The 24,910-nt window shown below is 40.7% G+C and overlaps 1 pseudogene; it reads right to left on the reverse strand.

The window, feature by feature from the left end:
- Positions 1 to 741: 741 nt before the first annotated feature.
- Positions 742 to 9,878, reverse strand: LOC117543340 (annotated as a pseudogene).
- Between the last annotated feature and the right edge of the window lie 15,032 nt (positions 9,879 to 24,910).

Here is a 24,910-nt window from a genome sequence, read left to right on the forward strand (position 1 = left end):
AGAAGCAACTTGTTTTCAGTCTGAAGAAACCTCTGTTCTTGTGAAACTGATTGAATCAGAAATGTTAGTTAGTTTATTATTTGACAGCATTGTAACATCTGTTTGCTCTTCTCTCATTACATGTGATTGTTGCTGCTTTAATAATCTGAGTGATATCATTATTCATATTAATGCACAGCTCTATTGTGACATACATGTTTTTATATATTCATAGTGCACACATTACTTTGTCTTCTCCATTATATATTTCACTTTACTATATATTATTATATTGTATTAAACGTCTTAGCTGAATACTCAACTCTGATTGGTCAAATTGGAAGTTCAAGAGGTTGTTAAAACTCGATAACACACCGCTGCCAAGAAATCAGTATTTTAGATTGAGATGAAATCCTTTAGAGTTTATAAACGTGTGCATTTGATAATCCACGCTGAACAGCAATGGGTCGTCCTCTCTGTTTAGGCTTCTCCTGGGAAACTGTGTTTAACATTTACTCTGTATTTAAATACTTAGAAATCTCTTTAAAACATTTATTTTATTCCCTGACGAAGAGGTCTGTCAGAGAGTTACTTTAAACCCAGTAGCTCTGTATGTTTCATATGATTATACAAGTTTAACATTTAAAAATTGCATGTAATAAAACCTTGATTTCAATTATTTAAAATCAATATTGTCTGGACTGGAAATTAAAATGCATTTTATTTTGGATCTGATAAATGATTCGCTGCTCAAACTTCCAGTTGGATTAAACATATTATTTATTTATTTTCCCATCAAGCACAAATCACAAATGAGCAATTTATAACAACATAGTTTCAATAAAACAGAGAAGGTTGAACTATAGCCTGACATAAAGATCTGAATCTGGGTGAGATCATTTAAAATGTGAAGAATATATATCTCTCATTTCCTCTAAAGGAAGCAGTTCAGCACATTTGATGAACATGATGTTACTTGGATACAAGTGTCAGCTAAATGCACGTGTTTCAATTTAGTAAAGGTTGACAGTATGATCAAAGAGCAGATTATCAAACTCAATAACAACACGAATAAAAAGATGTTTAGAATAAAGAGACAGCAGGAGGACAGGTTCAGAGGTCAGTGAACGATCCCTTTCAGAGACGAACATCACAGATATAATGATCCTGTTTATCTCTACCTGCTCTGATCCACTGTCACACACACCTTCAGCGGTAATATCTGCACTTCCTCCACAGTGCTGATGCATGGAAACATATTCTCAGTGAAAGTGTGTGTGAAGGTGTGTATGTGTGTGTTAGTGTCAGGATCAGAGAACGACAACTTTCCTCTGTTCCAGTCCAGATTCACTCTGACCCTCTGGAGCTCCTTCTTCAGGCTGAGAGGAGTGGATGGATCTGATGGTGAATATGCTGAGTATTCACCTTCATTGAAACCTATTCCCCACAATCCAGACTCTATGTCTCCCTTCCTCTGGACAGACTCTGCTGACACACCCAGAAACCAGAGTGTACTGTCTGTAACCTGGACATCCCAGCTGTGAGTCCCTGAGTTAAAGCCCTCAGAGCTCAGGACAAATGCCGTAATTATCAAACCTCTCTGGATTATCAGGAAGTTTCCTGTCTCTCTCCTCCTCGTCTCACTCTGGTCAGATCTTCAGACAGGATGAGGTTTGGATGAGCAGTGTTTGGGTCCAGGATGAGAGGAGAGTAGGACACCATGTCCTTCATCTTGCTCCAGATGTTGAAGCTGAGGTTGCCCAGGTGTTTGGCCTGCTCTATCAGAGCTCCTGAGGGCAGCTGTGGGTCCTCCAGCAGGGGGCGCTGCAGCCTCTCCACTGCAGCCTTGTAGTTGTGCAGGAAGGAGACGTCTTCAGCTCTCAGCTCCTCCTCTGTGGCTCTGACTGTGTGTGAAAGAGCTGCTATCTCTCTGCTCACAGCCTCCATCTTCTCCTCCATCATCCTCCTCTTCTGCTCCTCTTCCTCCCTCAGTGCAGCCATCCTGGCCTCCTCTTCCTCTTCTAGAAACTGGTGAAGCTTCTTGAACTGCTCCTTAATCTGCGTCTCTGTGTGTAGAGCCTGAACCTTCATGTGTCCTGCTGTTTGATCAAACTTCACTTTAACTCCTTCAAAGAGCTTCAGTTTCTCCTGAAAGGGCTGCAGAGCTTTCTGGAGCTCCTCTCTGAGATCCTGAGCAGCTTCATCAATGGGTCTGAATCTGTGGTTGGTGTGTGCTTTTGAATCTCTGCAGACGACACACACTGGCTGCTGATGGTCCAGACAGAAGAGTCTGAGTTTCTCAGAGTGCAGACTGCAGAGAGCCTCTGGAGATCTCTGACCTCTCTCCAGTAAGAAGGTCTCACTCAGGTTCTTCAACACCAGGTTACAGGGAGGTTCATCTTTGGAGGATTTTCTCCGACAAACTGGACACTCCTTTTCTTCTTTCCCATCCCACCAGTTCTTCAGACAGGCTTTACAGAAGCTGTGGCTACAGGACAGAAGAACAGGATCTCTAAAGACGTCCTGACAGACCGGACAGCAGAGATCTTCCTCTAACCTGGAAGCCATGTTGTCTCTGAGTGAAGCTGAAACACAGCAGACAGGAAGTTCAGTCAGTCACCGTCTGATCGTCTGATTCTCAGTCCGTCTGTCTCTCTGCAGTGAGGAAGAATAACAAAGTGTTTCCTGGTTAGTCTCTCTGTTCACCTGCAACACACAGGTGTGTCTCATTCCACAAACACTAGCCACTCCTCAGCAACTCACCATAAACTGGTTTAACCTCATTTTATCTCTGCAGTACAGAACATTTTAACCGTCAAGTAGCTCATAGAGTATCATTCAGCTGTACAGTCGTAATGAAGCTTCAAAGTGTAGCAGGACTTTCAGCTCCACAGAGAAATTACCTTTGTTTTGGTGACTTGGCCCATTTGCCTAATATTAAAAAGCATTGTCGCTTTTAAGTCAGTTTGTTGTCTGCAGTAGTCACAATACTTATCAAAAGCCTCGAACCCCCAGTGGCGTTTTCTTCCGGAGGCCAAGGGAAGCCAGGCTTCCCCTGTTTTTTCGGATTGTAGTTATAATTTTAATAAATAAATAAAAACACTTTGTTTAGTTTCGGAAATTCTTTGCTGTGTGTTGCTGCCGGCCCGTCTCTCCCCCATTCTCATTGAGTATTTTACAAAGAGTGAAACAGCTCCCCTCTAGATGTTATGGTGAAACAGTAGATTGCACTCTCTGTTGCGAGAGGAGGCCAGCCGAAATTGGCTTCCCTTGGTGAAAGAAAATGGAGGGATTGACCAATCAGACAAGGCTCACGTCATGCCCCTGCCAACCTGTGATTAGTCAGGGCCATGCCAAGGGAAGCCAGAGGCGGCCGGCTTCCCTTGCCTCACAATCCAATCAAATCGCATCAACTTAGTGTTGCAGTGACGCGTCCTAAAACCCGGAAGTAAGCTGCTCTCGGTTTCCCTCGACAAAAAAGCAATGGGATTTCTCCATAGGATTTTGGAAAATAGCTCGAAATAAGGTCAGTGGAAAACGAACCTGTTAGATAAATGCACGTTGTGTTCAGTCGGATAATATCCACATGTGTACCCTACTTATAATTTTCTAATCATAAATCTAATCGATAGAAGATAGATAGCGTCACTGCATCACTCTCACCACCGTTAGAAAGTAGCAAGCAATTGAAGCAAGTGCAATTATGGAGGGTGGCGATTTGGAGTATTTAATAAAAAATAATTGTACTAAACTTCCGCTACAGCAGCAACAACAAATACAATCTGATGACAGGCCAATGCCCAAACTGGAGCTGTGTACAGCGAGGAAAAAAGGAGCGAATCGGACGTAAAACGTTAAAGGTCTCCTGATTTAGTTTGTGAATGAATAGTAAATAGAGAGGCGAAGTCCCTCCCGTTCCGGGGGAGCTCCATGGGACCTTATTTCGAAAAAATTATGTATTGAAGTCAATGGAGAGAGAAAGATTATCTTTCGATCCCGTTTGAATTGTGCCACGAATTACACATATGATGTTTGTCAATTTAAAACATAATTTTGCAAGTCAAAAAAAAAAAATGTGTCATAAAACTGTGAAGTAACACATTTGTTTGTGTGAAACGATCAATGAACTACATCTCTGGTCTCGCAGAACAACACACGTCACCAAGATGGCCGTCACTACTGTCTTGCTAAACAAGAGATTAACTACCCTCACTATCACAGGGTTGCCAACTTTGGGCACCTGGCTAGAGTGAGATTTTGATATCATGGGTTCAATTACATATGCGCACGAAATGACTGCTATCATGTCATCAGCGGGACCTTAGCATATATATATATATAGGATATATATACAATATATACAAATACACAATATTGGAAAGTTTCATTCACTATTGAAAGTCAAACACATGTTTGTTTCCACTATTGTGTAGGCCTACCTGTCGCGATAAGCAATTAATTGACGTATCGTATGATAAATAAAAATGAACTCGATAAATTGCCATTTATATGAAGATGTGACTAGCAGTTTAAAAGGGTGTACTTGAATTATTATTATATAAAAAAAAATTAATGCCATTTTAGTTTTTTGTTACTTTGTTCTGAAAGCTGAACCTGCTGCTCCTCACAGAGAGAAGAGGGAAGAGGCTGTGAATTACTTTACATTGTGGATAAGGGTGGATAGCCCCCATTGTTCTGTGTGTCAAAATGAAAGACAGCCCACACACCTATCCAGGGACGTGCACAGACATTTGGAGGGGCTATTGCTCTAAACTGGAAAAAGGGCCTCCCCCGAAAAAAAAACACAAGACCTTTTTTTAATGTAAAAGAAACCAAATGATGATTACATCAACTAAATTGAACAGTAATTCACATCTCATAACAAAATAAGCTAAGGCGACTACTTGCCTGACTTAAAAATGAAAATCAGGGAAATGTTTTGTTTTGCGGTCCGTATCTCATTAAAATATCTAATGTTAGTAACTATTAAAGACAAAATGGGGACAATTCTGTTCTAATGTAGTTTGACCATTGTAACTGCTGTGCAGTCCAGACATACTGATAAAATAGGGCCTCTAACCAGCCCCGGCACATAGGACGATGCTCTGACGTCATCGCCCTCGCTCATTTGTCATTTGTTTAAGCCATAATGTCAAAACATCTCTCGTTCTTAATATAGACTTTATTTAGGGTCGATATGTGTTGACTTTAAAATTTAAAATAGCAGATCTCTGTGACAGGATATCGTTTTTCCGCTTAGTGAACGTGTGTCTCTGCTCCGATCAGGAGCTGCAGCACCGTGGCTCCTTCGTGCAGAGAGTCTGCAGCGGTGTGTGTGTGTGTGTGTGTGTGTGTGTGTGTGTGTGTGTGTGTGTGTGTGTGTGTGTGTGTGTGTGTGTGTGTGTGTGTGTGTGTGTGTGTGTGTGTGTGTGTGTGTGTGTGTGTGTGTGTGTGTGTGTGTGTGTGTGTGTGTGTGTGTGTGTGTGTGTGTGTGGTGTGTGTGTGTGTGCAGAGAGTCTGCAGTGGTACCGCCAAACCCCCGACCCGTCTTGTAACACGGAGCCCGGTTCCTACACCATCAGGGCCGGTTCTAACCAATTTGCTGCCCTAGGCGAGATTTTAGCTGGCGCCCCCCCCTGCCAGAAAATCGTTCAGTAGAACAAATAAAAGTATCCAAGGAATACACAATAGAATATATAAAAAATAAATGAAAAATCTCTACAAAAGACCAATGCACTACAAAAACAGAAACGTATTGACATAGGTCATATACATCAAAAAGGCTTCAAATGTATTCAGTATTATATGAACATGTTTTAATTGGGGTGAGGACATCACATCCTCTAGGGGGGTCCGAGGGTATGCCCCCCCGGGAAGAAATGTTTGAACATTTAAAGTAAAATGCTTCAATCTAGTGCACTTAGAGCACACATTACTAGAGACCTGATCTAGGGGATTCAACTCTAACGGCCCGTCCACACAGTGGCGTGCGTTGAAGCTTGTCGGCGGGTGTGTCTGAAACTCGACCAACAACCAATCACATGAATCTCCCGCCCCTGACATACAAGCAGCGGTTTGATTGGCTAGAGCTTGTACTGACATATGATTCGATTGGCTGACGCTTCTGCCGTGGCTTCAAAACTTGAACATTGCTCAACTTTTGCAGCGAGCCACGCCAGCAAAGTGACGTCACCCCATTCAAAGTGAATGGTGAAGCTTTCAACGCACGCTGCTGTGTGGACGAGCCGTAAAACACCCATATGAAAAATATGATCTGGCGCCCTAGGTGACCACCTATGTCACCTATGCCAAAAAACGGCCCTGACTTAACCTAACAACTTATTTAATTTGTTTTCACAATTACTAATGTCATGTTTTTTTTTATTCTTGAAGAGAATGTCTTTTTTTCTGGCATTCTTCCAGGATTGACAAAAATAAGAATAACATTACGAACAATCTTTGAAGTAAATGTCTGTTGTTAAACGCTTCCCACATTTACTTCAATCGTACAATAGAAAAGCTAAAAGTACCCAAGGAATACACAATAGAATATATAAAGAATAAATGAAAAATCTCTACAAAAGACCAATATACTATAAAAACAGAAACGTATTGACATGTTGGTAATATACATCAAAAAGGCTTCAAATGTATTCGGTATTGTATGAACATGTTTGAATTGGGGTGTGGACGTCACTCCTCTAGGGGGGACCGGGGGTATGCCCCCCCGGGAAGAAATGTTTGAACATTTAAAGTAAAATGCTTCAATCGGGTGCACTTTGAGCACACATTACTAGAGACCTGACCTAGGGGGTACAACTTTAAACATCCATATGAAAAAGATTGGTTTACATTTTAATAATCAAATAAGTATGTGAACATAACCAATAACCTACCATAGCCAATAGCAAATAAATGCAACTTATTTTATTTTTGTTATTCATTCATATCTTATTTTACCTAGTTAACGTTTATTTATGCATATTTTTGTATCTCTCAAGTTTTAAACGATATTTTTGGTTTTCTGTCCTATAGTATACATTGAAATAATTTCAAACCTGTTTACCCCAATAATTATAAAAGAGTGCCTTGGAAATATTTGTTTACATAAATTGCATTTATCTCTCTCGCTCGATCCCACACCCACTTTGGCTGTGAGCTGCGGACGCCAGATAAGCCAACACCCCCCACTTTCATCACTTACAGCGCCCATCGTACAGGGCAAATGAAAAGTTTAACCGGGGTGAAAAGGGTGTTACCTTGACTTAATTATGAATGTTGTTACATCAAGGCCGAAAATTAGGATGAGCGCAAACAGTCAAAATGTTTTTTTCCCTCCCAGAGCTGCCAGCGCAGCGCCCCCCCCCCCAGATCTGGCGCCCTAGGCCCTTTCAAATTTTAGTGCACTCGAGCCGGTTTCTGAAACTTACCTACCCCACCTTTAAGGTCAAATAATGAGATCCTCGACCTCCGCCCCCCTCCCCCCCTCTCGCACCTCCACATATCAAATCCCAATTTAACCCCTGCTACTAGGCTACCTTAAATAAACTCACTAATTAATGAAACCAGTTCAATACGCATTATTCTTATTCTTATCATTATGAGCGCAGCCAACGGTAAGGTATCTAATTACTTATTTAGGCTATTTAGTATTCCGTAACTTAATAACAGAGATGGTCAAACTAAAGTGGTAGAGACATGGCAGAAATTCTACAATGAAGCGGGACATTGAAGTATTCACCCATGAGAGGGCGATCAAGAAAAGAGAGCGAGCGGCCCCGTTGACGGAGTTTACAGATGAAAAGACACACAATCACAACAAGTAGCTATATTTAGGTGTTTTTTTGTAAATAACCGACGGTATCAAGAGGAAGTAAAGTCCCCTGGTTTGTCCCTTATACCCTAACTGCCATGATGAGACAACTCAAAATCAAGTTTCCAAAATCCGACACTGAGGTTGTCTTAACGCACCGGCAGATGACAGCGCTGACAAAGTGTATTTCCCGCAGCGAGACGCTACTAATTGTGGGCTTATCATGTTGATTCGGCCACAACAGAAAAAATTCAAATAAACTCTCGCTCTCTCCAGAGGGGCAGGTCAGCCAAAAAGCCCGTACCTGTGCACGTCCCTGCACCTATCAATCATCAAACCGTGGGGTCTTATTGTGTTGATTTCTATCAACACGTAATGTTGTATCGATGTATATAGAGATGTACTATAGCAAAAGTATTCTCCGTCGGGACTTCCTGCAAGAACACCACGCCGTTATCTTGATTCTGATTGGCCAGAATACATTATCAAAGATGTTCTATTGAGAAGACGATCACTACGTCACAACAGTTTTCAAAACCGTTTCTAGTATTCGGTATTCTTGTTTTTGGCGTGAGAATAGTTTGGGCAGCGTGAGAGCGTGAGCTTGAGAGTGAAAGCGTGTGTCACACGCCAGATGCGTGAGAGTTGGCAACCCTGCGACTATCACCACAATGAAACACGTCCAGAAGAATGTCATGCAAAGCTGCCTGCCTTCCTTTGATTCTCTCTGAACTGCCTGGTCTTTTTAATGTTTAATGTCAACCATTTGTGCAGATTGCATGAAGTAGAAAAGATCGGCGATCGCCGATGCTAGCGTTAGAATTTCTCCCCCGGGCTTAAATTGTGTATTATAGAATGATCACACCGGTGACAGTACTCTTCAAAGGGTTCACGAAATATGACTACTACTCTTACTGTTTAACATTTTTGGGTTACTTAATGTTACTTCATGTTAAGGCTAATACAAATGACAAGGCTGTAATGCTAACTAACGTGCTAGCTACTAGCTAGGTAGCTAACTTGATCCAGCCACTCCTGGTCCTTTCATCAGGCGGGAAGCGAAAGAATGAGCAAGACCCATTGCTGGTATGATAACAACCTGGTACTAAGCACACAGGCATCTTGTTAACGTTATTTTATCTTAGCCAGCGCCATATAGATAGAATCTATCTATATGGTAGCTGATCGTAGCTATCTCTTAGTGGAGGAAAACAGTTATGACATCACTTACGCGAGTCTGGGATTTGTAGTCTTTCCAGTTGCGTATTTTTCATAGTCTTATATTTCAACAGTTTTACGACAAACTGTGACTTTTTTGACATGGACATTATTTTTTTAAGATTGACAAACATCACATGTGTAATTCATGGCACAATTTAAACGGGATCGAAAGATACGTTTTCTCTCTCCATTGACCTACATTATTTTTCCGAAATAAGGTCCCATGGACCGGAAGTAGATGGGCGTGATTTCGCCACTCTATTAGAGTTTGGGCTGGAGGGTGCGTGCGGTCGGTTAGATAACAGGCGTGTGTAAATCCTGCATCTGTATGATACAAATGTGTGTAAAATGATACCGGGTGCTGTAATCACTCATCTGGTTACGTTATTACATTGACCACCACACCCCCGACCCAAAAGAAAGGACGTATTATTGGCTTCCCCTAATTTTTTCCCCACGCCACGCTACTGCGAACCCCATCTTTATAATAGAGCCTTTTCCTAGACCTTTTATTTGTTTTACTATTCATTCTACTGTGTTCTGTGCTGTTTGATATTGTTCTATACTTACTGCTTGTAGCACTGCATGATTTGTCTTCCACTATGAAGTTACAAAATAAAAGTCATGGCTCCCCTCCCCCTCCTCTCCTGACTTCACTGAAATTCACTATGAGTGATTTTTGGAGTCAGACTCACCTTCAGGGGGTGGAGGGTCCGCAGGTTGAAGCAGCAGTGTTGTAGTTTCCACTTTTCTCTCCTGTAGCTGAACTCAGAGGAAGTTGTTAGTTTGGTCTGAAGGTGAATCTGATCGTCTGTTTTTCAGTCCGTCTGTCTCTCTGCAGTGAGGAAGAAGAACAAACTGCATGGTTTCACTTTCTAGTAAGTCAGTTAAGGGAGGAGCTCTGTCAGACCTCCTCTGCTGAACTCTGTCTCCTCTCGTGTGACTCAGGGAGTGTCTCAGTCCAAAGTGCGGATTTATTGCTGGATTAAAGGTTGAAGTTGTGTTTGAGTTAAAATATAAACTGATTTATTGTATGTAAACTTGTAGGCTCACGTAGTGTTTCACAAACCAAATATCTGTCAAGTCTATGGCACATCAGTTAAAAAATGTGAACTAATTTAACTATGAACCTATCCACACTGAAACTTATACTTTTGTTTATCTTGTGAAAAGTTATTTTTATTTTTTTACAGCTGGTTCGTTTAGTACACTCCCCAGTAAAATGTTAAAGTGATGCCAGACAACAATATTTCTGTTCTTCAAAGAACGGTATAATTCCTCCAGAAATATGAGTATCAAACAGAGCGTCATACATCTGATAAACAAGATCAGCGCCACAGTATCACCTCATATTCTTTCTAGAAACACCCCTGATATATAATATGATACAACATTAAGTCTGCGTTCAGTTCTTTTTCATCAATATTTAATCAAAGTGATAAAAGTTTGAAAGGTTTTTCGTCGGCTCTTGATCAATACTACCAGTATACCACTCAACCTACATTAGCCACCTTTAGCTTAGCGGTGATGATGTAAAGTCATGTGACCGTGCTGTAGTTCCTTTATAGCCCAACATTAGCCTCCTTTAGCTTAGCGGTGGTGACGTGAAGTCATGTGACCGTGCTGTAGTTCCTTTATAGCCCAACATTAAACACCTTTAGCTTAGCGGTGGTGACGTAAAGTCATGTGACCGTGCTGTAGTTCCTTTATAGCCCAACATTAGCTGCCTTTAGCTTAGCGGTGGTGACGTGAAGTCATGTGAACGTGCTTTAGTTCCTTTATAGCCCAACATTAGCCGCCTTTAGCTTAGCGGTGGTGACGTGAAGTCATGTGACCGAACTGTAGTTCCTTTACAGCCCAACATTAGCCGCCTTTAGCTTAGCGGTGGTGACGTGAAGTCCTGTGACCGTGCTGTAGTTCCTTTATAGCCCAACATTAGCCGCCTTTAGCTTAGCGGTGGTGACGTGAAGTCATGTGACCGTGCTGTAGTTCCTTTATAGCCCAACATTAGCCGCCTTTAGCTTAGCGGTGATGATGTAAAGTCATGTGACCGTGCTGTAGTTCCTTTATAGCCCAACATTAGCTGCCTTTAGCTTAGCGGTGGTGACGTGAAGTCATGTGACCGTGCTGTAGTTCCTTTATAGCCCAACATTAGCCACCTTTAGCTTAGCGGTGGTGACGTGAAGTCATGTGACCATGCTGTAGTTCCTTTACAGCCCAACATTAGCCGCCTTTAGCTTAGCGGTGGTGACGTGAAGTCATGTGACCGTGCTGTAGTTCCTTTATAGCCCAACATTAGCCGCCTTTAGCTTAGCGGTGGTGACGTGAAGTCATTTGACCGTGCTGTAGTTCCTTTATAGCCCAACATTAGCCGCCTTTAGCTTAGCGGTGATGATGTAAAGTCATGTGACCGTGCTGTAGTTCCTTTATAGCCCAACATTAGCTGCCTTTAGCTTAGCGGTGGTGATGTGAAGTCATGTGACCGTGCTGTAGTTCCTTTATAGCCCAACATTAGCCACCTTTAGCTTAGCGGTGGTGACGTGAAGTCATGTGACCGTGCTGTAGTTCCTTTACAGCCCAACATTAGCCGCCTTTAGCTTAGCGGTGGTGATGTGAAGTCATGTGACCGTGCTGTAGTTCCTTTATAGCCCAACATTAGCCGCCTTTAGCTTAGCGGTGGTGACGTGAAGTCATGTGACGAGTCCTAAAACCCGGAAGTGAGTCAGCATTTTACCACTTCCTGTTCCCTCGTCTCAGAGCCAATGGGATTTCTCAATAGGATTTAGGAAAATAGCTGGAAATAAGGTCTGTGGTCGATACACATTGAAGAGAGGGATCACGTTTTGTTCTACGACATTAAATACATCAGCAGTGACCCCGCTGGTGATTTCTGAAGAGTTTACGTGTCTGAAAAACGATGGTTGTTAACAAGTGGCTGAATAGGACTACAGAAGTTGTCGAGGACGTTGTACGTCATTACGCCGAAGACGTAAACACTCAGACACGTTTGTTTGCCCTGTTCTGCTTGAAAGCAAGTACCTGCCTCCTGCAGACTGTTCAAACTAACGCTTCAACTCGTACCATTTAGAATCTGTATGTTTGAATATGGATCTTAAGTTGACTCGACGTTAAAGTCGTGCTGCTGGGCTCGGCTGTTCGTTTATAGCATAACGTTAGTGTTTTGCTTCTGGCCATTAGATTTATGATTTGAAAATGATGAAAGTAGGGTAGACATGTGGAGATTATCCGGCTGAACAAAACGTGCATTTATCAAACAGGTTCGTTCTCCACAGACCTTATTTCAAGCTATTTTCCAAAATCCTATGGAGAAATCCCATTGCTTTTTTGTCGAGGGAACCCATGCAGCTTACTTCCGGGTAAATACGTCATCCCTGCTACACTCTATCATGCTTTTAGGAGTTCTCCATTCCCTGGAGTCTGTTATACAGGTTTTTGTGCATGTAAATGGTCTGCAAAGATGAAAATCCCTGTGTTTCTCCATCACACACACAAAAACAAAGACCTTTTTGAACATTGAAGCATGGAAACATGTCACAGTAGAGACACTAAATACTCATACAAACCTGACAATGAGCATAATAGAGCCCCTTTAAAACCTGTTTTTCAGGACTCAGGCTCGAAAATGACATTCCCAGAACAAATGACCATATCTTCCCTTCTAAAAGGGGAAAATTCATAATCTTTTTTCTCAAAGTAATGATAAACCTGTCAGTTTGATGTACAAAAGTCAGAATCGATAAAGATGTTTGTTATTTTAAAGAAAATTCAGATTGAACATGGTAAAAAACTGTAAATTATAGTGTCCGTCCAAATATTATTTTTTACTTATAGTGAAAACTAACCTTGGATGATGGGTTAGTAGACTAAAAGCTTTAGGAATCCAAAGTACAACATATAATAAGTACCCTGTATCAAGATTGATGCAAAACAAGTGACATTTGACCTTTTTAGAGAGATTTACCAAAAAAAAACACTTCTGGGGTCATTTGGGTGGATTGTACTTATCTCTGGCCCCCCTTGGTCGATTTCGATGATTGACATCTCTTTTTAACCGCTAGAGCCAAAATAATCGAGGGAAAGTTCCACATACACACAACAGGTTGCCAAATAAGGAGTGAGAGTGACGCGTAGCCAAAACTGGACCTGCGACACATGTCTGGTGGCTACCATTAGCAGCTAATTTTTATTCTCCGATTTTTGCATTAAAATGGAATTATGGATTATCAATAATTTTTTCAAAGTGACAGACACATTTGATTAACGGAGTCCGACCCTTGTCAATTAACTACAGGGGTCCCTCAGGGCTCTGTTCTTGGTCCCCTCCTCTTCTCCCTGTACTCAAACTCGCTCGGATCTGTCATTAGCCCGCATCGTTTTTCATACCACTGCTACGCTGACGACACCCAATTAATTCTGTCCTTTCCCCGCTCAGAGACCCAGGTCGTCGCACGCATCTCTGCTTGTCTAGCTGACATCTCTCAGTGGATGTCTGTTCACCACCTCAAACTCAACCTTGACAAGACTGAACTGCTTTTCCTTCCGGGAAAAGATTGTCCCACTCTTGACCTAACAATCAACATCGGCACCTCTGTTGTTTCCCCAACTCAGACTGCAAGGAATCTGGGTGTGATCCTAGATAACAAACTGTCCTTCACTGCAAACATCGCTGCTACAACCCGTTGCTGCAGATACACGCTCTCCAACATCAGGAGGATGCGTCCCCAGCTGACCCAGAAAGCCACGCAGGTTCTGGTCCAGGCTCTCGTCATCTCACGCCTAGACTACTGCAACTCCCTCCTGGCTGGTCTACCTGCATGTGCCATCCGACCTCTGCAGCCAACCCAGTCTCACAAAAAAACGTGTAATAACTACGTTGGTCCACAACGTAGGACGTAGTATATCTACAAAAACGCCTCTGAAATTGTAAGATGCCTACGTTTTTTTTCACCATTCATTCCAATGGCTGGCTTCTATGTCACGTGATCTTCAAATTTCTCCCTGCAGAAAAAAAAAACATGGCCGACCTTCGTTTTATTCTCGGTGTAAAATGCCTATTTTAAGGTTAGTTTGGTCATTAAAATGCGTTTTGATGTCATTTCATGCGAGAAATATGAGTTGTTATTTAAGATTATGTGTGCAGTGGGTGTACATGATCTTTAGTTTGCTAGTTATTAGGAAGATTACTTCAGGAAATTGTGTCCATTCAACGTTTTCATTGTTACCTAGATGGTTGCTAGGGACGCTGCTATCGATATTATTTATTTGGTCCACAGTGCAAACGTATTAGTTATTAGCTAGACTTTTATTTAGCATCTCAAAACACATGTAAACAGCTTCATGCCCGGGAGGCGAAGACCGGCAGTCCGGCTCACTAAAATGTCCGTGCAGAACAATACCCATGAAATGGGATGGGACCACGGCAGACTGTCCAAAACTGGATTTGAACGGGTCCACCGCGTCCCCACCTCCCCACCCCGTCCCCACCCCGTCCCCACCCCGTCCCCCCCCCCACCCCGTCCCCAGAACTACACATGCTGGCACGTCTCTACTGGGAATTGTAGTTTTAAAAGACGTTTTCATATTTTCCATAATAAGAAGTTGCCAGTATTAAACTGTGTACATCCCTGGAGGACAGAGGGTGTCGTTTTTCTCATACTGATATTCTGAACAATCTGTGCTGTTGTATTTGCTGTAAAGTGTCTCTATAGGCTAATTTTATTATATGTACAGCACTTTGGCTCGACCAAAAATCGTTTATAAATGTGCTATATAAATAAAACTTGATTTGATTTGATTTGATTTTGGGGGTTTAGGGGATAGGAAACACTCAAATAAAAAAAATATAATGAATAAATGGATGAAAATTGCTTGTGCCCAATGGGCAGCATTAATATATACCCACACGACAGCTAAGGTCAGAAGAGCTTTATTTAACAGCTGGTCTTATGTCTGTGACCCCTCCTGTTGTTCATTGATAAGCCTGAAACATGCACCTGTCAAGGTTCAGAGGCACATTTTGCAAATCTGGCAGTAGCCATCGATCAGCTTAAGATAAGATATACTTTATTGATCCCAAGTTGGAAACATTTGCGTTACATCAGCATGTGTAACAGTTGTACATATGCAGTGGTGTTTATTTGTAAATCATTTAGTATAATCACACAAATTCTGTGTTTTATATTTAATAATTCTCTGTTCTTTATTTATTGATTGTTCAATACCTGACAAGGCCGGAGATGAAAAACTTGGGTCACAGGTTCCTCAACAGTGCATCACAAGACATCTTTCAATATTTGTGTACCTCCACCATTAAATTGTCATATTCTGCACATTTCTTATACTATCTACATCTTATAAGAGTATAATACATATGTATAATATCAGTTAAAATAAGTGCTTCAACATAGTTAACATTCCTGGAGGTATACACAAAGTTTTACATTCATTGCAGAACTACACCATTTATGAATATGTCAATAAACCTTAGAAAATCTTGAAAGGGATGTGCAAAATAGTCATTATATACAGTCTTTAATTAACTATTAGTAGAGAATAACGAGTAATGAATATACTTTATAGGGATTCTATTAATGTCTAATAATAAAAATAATGAAATTCAATAACATGCTTTAACCACTACGTGTCCCTTTATATCAGGTGTGCACGTTTATGGTGTAAATACAGCCTATCTACCAATTGGATCAAATATAAAGGTCAGCCGAATTAGTGTTGATACTGCAAGGAGGTGTATTGTGTGAAAATAAATGTAAGATGTTGTTTAATTACTGATATATTTATGATCCATATCACGTTTCCAGTTCATCATGTTTGTCTCATCAAGGCTCTATAAATAGAGAACTACAGCAGATATGTAACATTTAATGCAGCCAAACCGTGTATTACAATGCCGTTATGTGATGACTTTCAAAGAGAAAAGCAGTGGACCAACACTAATAACGGTGTTGGTAACGGAAAATAACGTATCTATTGTGGTGATTGACATTATTCACCCACGGATCTATGGGTTAGGCCAGGGCAGTGGCGGTTCTAGAACATTTTACATGGGGGGGCAAAGGGGAGGCAAGAGGTCATGCCAGGGTGGCATAGGAGGGCGGACAGTACGTGGTATTTTATACTGTATATAACCTATTTATTGTTAATTCATGCCCTAACACAAGTGTTCTTAATGCACAAGAGAAACAAGGTGTTCAGACAAACAATCAGGTGCCCTTTCAGTCCCCCAAGCTTACCTCAACCATTTTAAATGAAAGGAAACTACAAAATGTATTTTAAAGCAATGAATTAATGGAACAGGTTGTTTTGCATTACAATGTAAAATTAAATATATATTTTGTTTTAAAAATAATTGGTTGTCTTAGACAGACATATTTGCATGTCCTCACTAAGCATTATTACATAATAATTTAATATTAAACAAATCAAAATGGCCAATTATCGCAAAATGTTGCTGCTAATATAATCACATGCTTGTCAACTTTAACTGATCAAAAATCAATTCTGAAAAAATACTTGAATTATCTATGAAATTGCAATATTGTCCCTCAGTTTGTTTCAACCCCGTCACGCCATACCATTTACCCTCCTATTAAAATAATGGATCAGTCCATGTGTGGATCAGTCCATGTGTGGATCAGTCCATGTGTGATCTGCATTGAGGGAATTACATCACAAAAGTGTCAGTTTCTTCTCTTACCTATATTTCAGTTTTTGTATTTTCAGATTAAGATTGACAAGCTCAACATTTCAACTATGTTGTATGAATTAATAATAGTAAATAATTGTTTATTACAAAAATAAACAATAGTTTTGCAAAATATTACAATTTTGTAATGTCCTTGACTTCCATGTGGTGCCATATCTTAGCTAAACAAGGTCTCATGCCTACATTTTGTCAAAAACTTCAACCCTGTTACATTTTTTCAAGGAAATTCCTAGTAATTATTTATATGTTGTGCCTGAGGTGGGAACATGTAAGTAGTCCACTACCAGATGTTATGACCAAACATTTTGGTTTCATTTTTCAAAGATATAAAGACCCAAAAGGCACCCGATTCAGAGAATACTCAGAATTCTGCATACTGTAAGTACTTAATTATAATTAAGTACACAAATGACATCACCGCCATCTCTTCAGAGAGCTACAGGTGACCTGTGCAGCAACACATTTCAATCAATATTTGTCAATACTAAGAGCTGCTAGATTGAGCTGCTGTAATAGAATATGTAAGGAGAATAAGAACATACCATGTGGTCCAGCTGGAGTTTCATCTGCCTCCTGATCCCTGCCTCTGGCCCTCTTTCTGACACTTCATCTTTATTCCTCACATATATTTCTTCTTCTTCACTAATGTCTTCATCTCCTCCTCTTCCTCCTGCTCTGACCCTCCTGGTCTCTTCAGCTCTCTTTTCCTTTTCCTCTTTCTGTTCGTCCTGATCACTTCTCATATGTCTTTTTGTTGTTGTTGAATCACTCCAATACTCTGGCCTGCAAGAGTCTACTTGTGAAAAGCACTGGTACAAATGCTTGTATAACTTTACACGTTAGGGCCATGTAGCCTAGCTAATATGTAGCATATCACATAACATCAGAAAGTATTGATCAAGCGCACACAGGCAGCTGTGTTTGGATCCAGTTTTTACGGTAAAGGATGTATCCTGGTTTCATTGATCTGGCCTCATGGCTGTGATGTGTAGTTTACGTAGATTTAATAGTAGGCTACCGCGTAGTTTAGCAAAGTGATCGATCTCCCAGCTAACGCTGTCTGCGCAGTATTTTGTAACGTAACGCCCCAAACAGCGCCCGTCTGTTAAACGCTATCGATTCAAACGGCAGCGTTTTATTAATATTTAGTTTCAAGCTCTCGTCCTTAGTAAAACAAAACTAGTGGAAAGGGAAATGCTCCCAGGGGAAGCTGATCCATAGGTGCTGGGACAGCTCGCTCCCTCTCTGCAGCGGTGTGAGCCGCGGTCTGTGTGAACGCCGCTCCGCAGTTTAATGCAGGGCCGTAGCTGCGTTTTTAACGGGCCTAAAATGATATTTAAAATGATTCAATGTTAACTAATGTAATGCTTGTTTTGTTGCTTGAGAAGCTTGTGGAAATAGTGTAGGTTTGTTTTAGTACAGTTTTAGGGAAATAAAAGTTAGGGGGGCAGCTGGGGGGGCAAGGCTCTACAGTGGGGGGGGGGGGGGGCAGCTGCCCCCCCTTGCCCCCCCCGTAGATCTGCCCCTGGGCCACGGACATTTTAGTGAGCCGGACTTCCTGTCTCCGCCGGTCCGATGTGTTTTGAGATGCTAAATAAAAGTCTAGCTTGTACCTTTGATTTTGTTAAACTAATAGGCCTACGTTTGCACTGTGGACCAACACTATACATTGACGGGGAAGGGGGTAGCAATAAAGATAACACCATTTTACACAACATAACAGAAATAATATCGATAGCAGCGTCCCTAGCAACCATCTTGGTAACAATGAAAACGTTGAATGGACACAATTTCCTGAAGTAATCTTCCTAATAACTAGCAAACTAAAGATCATGTACACCCACTGCACACATAATCTTAAATAACAACTCATATTTCTCGCATGAAATGACATCAAAACGCATTTTAATGGCCAAACTAACCTTAAAATAGGCATTTTACACCGAGAATAATAATAATAATTCATTATATTTTTTTTATTTGAGTGTTTCCTATCCCCTAAACCTCCAAAATCAAATCAAATCAAATCAAGTTTTATTTATATAGCACATTTATAAACGATTTTTGGTCGAGCCAAAGTGCTGTACATATAATAAAATTAGCCTATAGAGACACTTTACAGCAAATACAACAGCACAGATTGTTCAGAATATCAGTATGAGAAAAACGACACCCTCTGTCCTCCAGGGATGTACACAGTTTAATACTGGCAACTTCTTATTATGGAAAATATGAAAACGTCTTTTAAAACTACAATTCCCAGTAGAGACGTGCCAGCATGTGTAGTTCTGGGGACGGGGTGGGGGGGGGACGGGGTGGGGACGGGGTGGGGAGGGTGGGGACGCGGTGGACCCGTTCAAATCCAGTTTTGGACAGTCTGCCGTGGTCCCATCCCATTTCATGGGTATTGTTCTGCACGGACATTTTAGTGAGCCGGACTGCCGGTCTTCGCCTCCCGGGCATGAAGCTGTTTACATGTGTTTTGAGATGCTAAATAAAAGTCTAGCTAATAACTAATACGTTTGCACTGTGGACCAAATAAATAATATCGATAGCAGCGTCCCTAGCAACCATCTAGGTAACAATGAAAACGTTGAATGGACACAATTTCCTGAAGTAATCTTCCTAATAACTAGCAAACTAAAGATCATGTACACCCACTGCACACATAATCTTAAATAACAACTCATATTTCTCGCATGAAATGACATCAAAACGCATTTTAATGACCAAACTAACCTTAAAATAGGCATTTTACACCGAGAATAAAACGAAGGTCGGCCATGTTTTTTTTTCTGCAGGGAGAAATTTGAAGATCACGTGACATAGAAGCCAGCCATTGGAATGAATGGTGAAAAAAAACGTAGGCATCTTACAATTTCAGAGGCGTTTTTGTAGATATACTACGTCCTACGTTGTGGACCAACGTAGTTATTACACGTTTTTTTGTGAGACTGGGTTGCTGCAGCTCATCCAGAATGCAGCAGCTCGTCTGGTCTTCAACCTTCCTAAATTCTCCCACACCACTCCGCTCCTCCGCTCCCTTCACTGGCTTCCGGTAACTGCTAGAATCCACTTCAAGACAATGGTACTTGCTTACCATGCTGCGAATGGATCTGGCCCTTCCTACATCCAGGACATGGTTAAACCGTACACCCCGGCACGTGCACTCTGCTCTGCATCAACCAAACAACTCGCTCTACCCTCGCTGCGAGGGGGACCCAAGTTCCCATCAGCAAAAACACGTGGGTTTGCTATCCTGGCTCCAAAATGGTGGAATGAGCTCCCCATTGACATCAGGACAGCAGATAGCTTACACACCTTCCGGCGCAGACTGAAAACTCATCTCTTTCGACTCCACTTCGAGCGATATAACTATTAAGTTATTATTAACATTAAGTCCCCAAATAAATCCTCCTTAATTGATCTCATTTTAACAAATGTGCCACATAAATACTCATCTGTGGGAGTATTTGCTAATGATGTGAGTGACCACTGTGTTGTAGCCACAATTAGGGACACTAAGATCCAAAAAGTGAAACCACGCATTATCACAAGGAGAGATAAAAAACACTTTGTGGAGCAGGGTTTTTTACACGATCTGTTTGATTTTGATTGGGGTAAGATCAATCTGTGTGCGGATGTAGAAACTGCATGGTCTTATTTTTATCTTGGTTTTATGAAAATTATAGATAAACATGCACCTCTGCGTAAATTCAGAGTGAAGGGTCGAGACAATCCCTGGTTTTCCGCTGAACTGTCCAGTCTCCTTCATGAGAGAAACAATGCTGGGCTAAGGCTAGGAAATCAGGCACAGAGGTAGAATGGCTACGCTTTAGGCAGCTAACAAATAGCTTCACATCACAAATAAAAAGTGCTAAATCAAAGTTCTATTTGTCAGTTACCACAGAAAATCTGAATAATCCTAGGAAATTTTGGAAAGCCATAAAATCGATTTCCACTGGTGATATTCCAAATGAGCTACCTCCATGCCTTACCACATAATCTGGCATTATATCAGACAGGGCTACTATGCTCAATTGTTTTAATAAGCATTTTGTGTCTTGTGGCTCGCTGTTTGATTCTGTCACTGACTGTGCTTCTGCTTCTGTGAACGCTCCAATCCTTGAACAATGTGGTCTGGAAAACCCTTTCAGTTTTACCCCTTTTACTGTTGGTGTTGTCCATGATGTTTTATCCAAGTTAGATCCTAGGAAACCGGCTGGCCCGGACAACCTAGAACCTTTCTTTTTAAAGATAGCTGTAGATTTTATTGCTCCACCGCTTACTTCTCTTTTTAACCTCTCCCTTAGCACAAATACAATTCCTAAAGTATGGAAGTCTGCTTATGTCTTGCCTTTACTGAAAGGAGGGGAGGCAACTATTTTAAATAACTATAGGCCAATCTCGAAATTGTCAGTTCTGGCTAAAGTGCTTGAACGACTAGTGAGTGAGCAAGTAAAGGACTTTTTATGTATAAATGATATCCTGTCGAAACATCAGTCGGGCTTCAGGAAAAAACATAGCACCATCACTGCCACAATGAAAGTTGTAAATGACATCACTAGTTTTTTAGATAATAAACAGAGTTGTGCAGCTCTGTTTATTGATCTCTCTAAAGCGTTTGACACCGTTGATCATCGCATTTTAAAACAGAGGCTACTCAGCATTGGCTTGTCCAGCCTTGCAGTGGGGTGGTTTGTGAACTACCTCTCTGAAAGGTCCCAATGTGTACACTTTGATGGGCTCACTTCTGAGTGGTTGAGCATTTCTAATGGTGTACCTCAGGGTTCTGTTCTAGGTCCACTTTTATTCTCCATTTATATTAATAGCTTGGGTGATAATGTGGAGGAAGCTACCTTACATTTTTATGCGGATGATACTGTGATGTATTGTGCAGGTACCTCAGTTAAGGAGGCTGTTGTTAAATTACAGACTGTTTTTAACACTGTTCAGACTCAGCTCTCAGCGCTTAAGCTTCTTTTAAATGTGGATAAAACCAAGTTAATGCTCTTTTCAAAAGCTAAAAAGTCACCAGAGCCTGTTTTAGATATTGTAACCATGCAAGGAAAAAAACTTGAAGTGGTAACCTCTTACAAATACCTTGGTATCTGGCTTGATGACTGTCTTTCTTTTAAACTGCATGTAAATAACCTGCTTAAAAAACTGAGGGTTAGGCTAGGTTTTTTTTTATAGAAACAAGTACTGTTTCTCTCTTGAGGCCAGGAAAAGGCTAGTCACTGTGACCTTTTTACCTGTGCTGGACTATGGTGATCTATTTTATATGAATGCGCCGGCCAATTACCTCACCAAGATAGATGCCGCCTATCATAGTGCACTAAGGTTTGTGACAGACTGTAAGACTTTGACTCATCATTGTACCCTGTATACAAGGGCAGGGTTGCTTTCACTTACTGTACGGCGGCTAAATCACTGGTATCTTTTTATTTATAAAGCAATGTTAGGGAAACTTCCGTCTTACATCTGTTCCCTGATCTCACAGCGTATTGTAAATGGCTACTGCCTGAGATCTAAAGCTGTGGTTGTATTACATGTGCCAACTGCTAGGACTGTATTAGGAAATACAGCTTTTAGATGCGCAGCGCCGCTAGCATGGAACAGTCTACAAAAGGAATGGAAGCTAAGCAGTTTGATTCCATTTCATGTTTTTAAAGCTAGGATAGACGCTATACATTCAGAAAATATTGGTGTCTGTAAATGCTACTAGTATACAAACTGTAGTATCATATAATGTCCTTTGTTTTCTGTCATGTTTGTATTAATGTTTGGAACTAATTGAAGCAGGTCACCATTGTAAAAGAGGTTTATGATCTCAATGGGTTTTATCTGTATAAATAAAGGTTTTGAATTGAATTGAATTGAATTAACAAAGCACTTATATACTAATAAAGGACTGGCTTACCTAAAGCCAGTTGAGTAGCACTTGAAATGTTTTTGCTCTATGAAACCTGATGTACTTACATGATTCTGTTTTCTTCAAGTTTGTATTTTGTTGGTCGAACGCACTTATTGTAAGTCGCTTTGGATAAAAGCGTAAGCTAAATGTAATGTCATGTAATTAACCTATGGATTAACCTTCAGCCGCGTTTTTTCTCGTTTTAATGCCATTGAACATGACTTTCGATCAGAATAACAGCTAAGGTGAGCATATCTCCGTGTTTTGCTAAGCTACTCGTGTGTTGTCTGTATTTGCTTCCCCTGTCACGAGTTCTGATCGCTCAGTGATGATCCTTATATTTCTCTAATCTGTGGACTCTCAGGATATTATCTAAGCTTGTTTGTGCAGATCCAATAAGTATATCGATCGGTATAGCTAGAGTTTCTGTGCTAACAGCGTTAAGATTTTTTCGCCCAGGGCTAATTCAGAGGCTCAGCGTTGTGTTTTTTTTTTGCAAAAAAATAAATAATCATCAGTTAGCTGAGTTTCTTCCCGTTACATGGATATGAAACATTCATAGTTTATTAAATCTTAAGAAGCCCTCAGACGCTGTTGCTTGCAGATGTTGTGGTTTCAGCCCCTTCGGCGGGTCTGTGGGGCTTAAGAGGTTAGGAACATATTGTTATGGCAAATAAACCGGGGCATGAGTCACGAGTCATGAGCTGCAGATTATTCCAGTATGCAAAGGAAACCGAGGGATTCTGGGTGGCTTAAACCTCTGATTCTCATTGATACGTATTTACAGGCTTCATGGTATCAGGCTCTCAACATTACCTCCTTTGTGTTTCCACCTCATTACACAACTTGGCACAAGGCTGTGTTTGTGTTGGAGTTATTTAGTGTTGCCAGGTTCTCAGTAATTTAGAGAGGATCCAACATCAGGTCCAACAGCCCTGGCTCCAACTGAGGCCATGCATAATGATATTGCTCTTTCTAATAGTATCTCCAGAAACAGAGAAGGATCTGTACTTAAAGGAACCCTTAAACTCACAAAACCATGGAAACAAGTGTATCATGAAAAGGGAATGGAAATGTGTTTTATCAACATCAGGGCGTCCATCTTTAGAGGATACTTGGACCGCAATCTATTGACTTCACCTGTAGGGCTATAGAGGTGGTAAACTACTCAGATCTTGTTCTTGAGTAAAAGTAGAAGTACTCAGATCTTGTACTTGAGTAAAAGTAGAAGTACTCAGATCTTGTACTTGAGTAAAAGTAGAAGTACTCAGATCTTGTACTTGAGTAAAAGTAGAAGTACTCAGATATTGTACTTGAGTAAAAGTAGAAGTACTCAGATATTGTACTTGAGTAAAAGTAGAAGTACTCAGATATTGTACTTGAGTAAAAGTAGAAGTACTCAGATATTGTACTTGAGTAAAAGTAGAAGTACTCAGATCTTGTAGTTGAGTAAAAGTAGAAGTACTCAGATATTGTACTTGAGTAAAAGTAGAAGTACTCAGATATTGTACTTGAGTAAAAGTAGAAGTACTCAGATCTTGTACTTGAGTAAAAGTAGAAGTACTCAGATATTGTACTTGAGTAAAAGTAGAAGTACTCAGATCTTGTAGTTGAGTAAAAGTAGAAGTACTCAGATATTGTACTTGAGTAAAAGTAGAAGTACTCAGATATTGTACTTGAGTAAAAGCAGAAGTACTCAGATCTTGTACTTGAGTAAAAGTAGAAGTACTCAGATGTTGTACTGGAGTAAAAGTAGAAGTACTCAGATCTTGTACTTGAGTAAAAGTAGAAGTACTCAGATCTTGTACTTGAGTAAAAGTAGAAGTACTCAGATATTGTACTTGAGTAAAAGTAGAAGTACTCAGATCTTGTACTTGAGTAAAAGTAGAAGTACTCAGATGTTGTACTGGAGTAAAAGTAGAAGTACTCAGGTATTGTACTGGAGTAAAAGTAGAAGTACTCAGGTATTGTACTGGAGTAAAAGTAGAAGTACTCAAGTATTGTACTTGAGTAAAAGTAGAAGTACTCAGATCTTGTACTTGAGGAAAAGTAGAAGTACCAGAGTGTAGGAATACTCTGTTACAGTAAAAGTCCTGCATTCAAAATGTTCCTCAAGTGAAAGTAGAAAAGTATTATCATCAAAATATAGTGAAAGTAGCGACAGTAAAAGTAGTCGTTGTGCAGATTGGTCCATTTCAGAATAATATATATGATATGTTTTATAATGATTGATCAT

This window comes from Gymnodraco acuticeps, unplaced genomic scaffold (genome assembly GCF_902827175.1).
Source record: "Gymnodraco acuticeps unplaced genomic scaffold, fGymAcu1.1, whole genome shotgun sequence".
NCBI classification, from domain to species: Eukaryota; Metazoa; Chordata; class Actinopteri; order Perciformes; family Bathydraconidae; genus Gymnodraco; species Gymnodraco acuticeps.